The 1,382-nt window shown below is 34.2% G+C and overlaps 1 protein-coding gene across 1 annotated transcript in view; it reads right to left on the bottom strand.

The window, feature by feature from the left end:
* Positions 1-6: 6 nt before the first annotated feature.
* Positions 7-1,382, bottom strand: part of LOC106872511 (gamma-aminobutyric acid receptor subunit beta) — a 413,986-nt gene continuing 412,610 nt past the window's right edge. The window contains exon 10 of the mRNA XM_052970715.1: positions 7-667. The gene's annotated coding sequence lies outside the window, so the exon portion shown is untranslated. The remainder of the gene's footprint in view (positions 668-1,382) is intronic.

The raw sequence follows: 1,382 nt of genomic DNA, 5'->3' as shown, positions 1-1,382 counted from the left end.
CCAATCAATAACTTTGGGTTGAAAATTCCAATCGTCCTTCGCTTAGCATAATATGTTAACAGGTTAATTAAAACATCTACACATTTATTAGATTGTATGTAACTCAAGTTTCATGTTGGAAGATGACAAGTTTGATGAAACACTTGGATATTAATTAATTTTGCTATACGATATATATTTTTTTACCTTGTTTTGTTGGACAAGTTAGTCAGTTAATTCGATAATAATTTATTTCATTATCAGTTTAAGCCGTAATCAATTTTAACTGCAACTTTCCAGCATACATTATACCAATTTTTTGTGGTAAATCTATGAGCCAGTCAATCTCTTTAGAATAGAGTTAAGTCGAAGTGAGTAGATGTATCAAGTTCTTTAATATTTTTAATGGTACCAAAAACTAATGACTTCAATGCCAGTCGTGAAATATCGAAATGCCAACAAAGAATTCATCCCACCCAGATTCCATAAACAACCCCCATAAAAACAAAAGAAAAATAAAACAAACAAAAACCAAACCAAATCAAAAACCAATAAACAAAACCCAAAGCTTATCTGTACTTTCTTTTTTCACTCTGACCTAAGTCGTGCTTTTAGATGTCAAAACGTCATTTTTAACGTCTTGGTGTCGTTAGAAAAAGTCTCTTGTAATAAGACCAGTCTTCCTTAGCTGAAATACAAGAAAAAATATCTTCGTTAATACTGAAAATAATTATTGAAAAACAGCAAAAGAAAAACGAGAAACAACATCACTACTGACAAAAATACAAATGCAAAAAAAAACAAACAATAACTGTTTCTAAGGAAGGCATAAGTCCAGTAAATTTCGAGGGGTGTGGTTAAGTCGATTACATCGACCCAGTGTTCAGCTGGTACTTATTTTATCGACTCTGGAAGGATGAAAGGCAAAGTCGACCGTGGCAGAAATTGAGCTTACAACGTAAAAACAGACGTAATGCTGCTAAGAATTTTGCTTGACGTACTAACGATTCTGCCAGCTCACTGCAATAGAGGCAATATTCTTATTGCCTCAATTAAAAGTCGAACTCGGCAGAATTTGAACTCAGAACGTAAAAAAAAAAAACCGGAAGAAATGCTGCTAAGCATTTTGCTCGACGCGGTAATGGTTCTGCTAGTTCACTGCCTTAATAATGGTTTCAAATATTGGCACAAAACCAGCAATTTTAGGGGAGCTGTAAGCTGATTACATCGACTTCCAGTACTTAAATGATACGTTATTTTATCGTCCCCCACCCAAAAAAAAAACAAGAAAAAATGAAAACCAAAGTTGACTTCGGCAGGATTTGTACGCGGAAAGTAAAGAATCGGAAGTATTACTACAAAGCATTTTTCCTACGTGGTAACGATTCTGCTAGCTCACCGTT

This window comes from Octopus bimaculoides, chromosome 9 (genome assembly GCF_001194135.2).
Source record: "Octopus bimaculoides isolate UCB-OBI-ISO-001 chromosome 9, ASM119413v2, whole genome shotgun sequence".
NCBI lineage: Eukaryota > Metazoa > Mollusca > Cephalopoda > Octopoda > Octopodidae > Octopus > Octopus bimaculoides.
The sequence above is the reverse complement of the archived record's forward strand: the minus strand, read 5'-3'. Positions and strand labels throughout refer to the sequence as shown.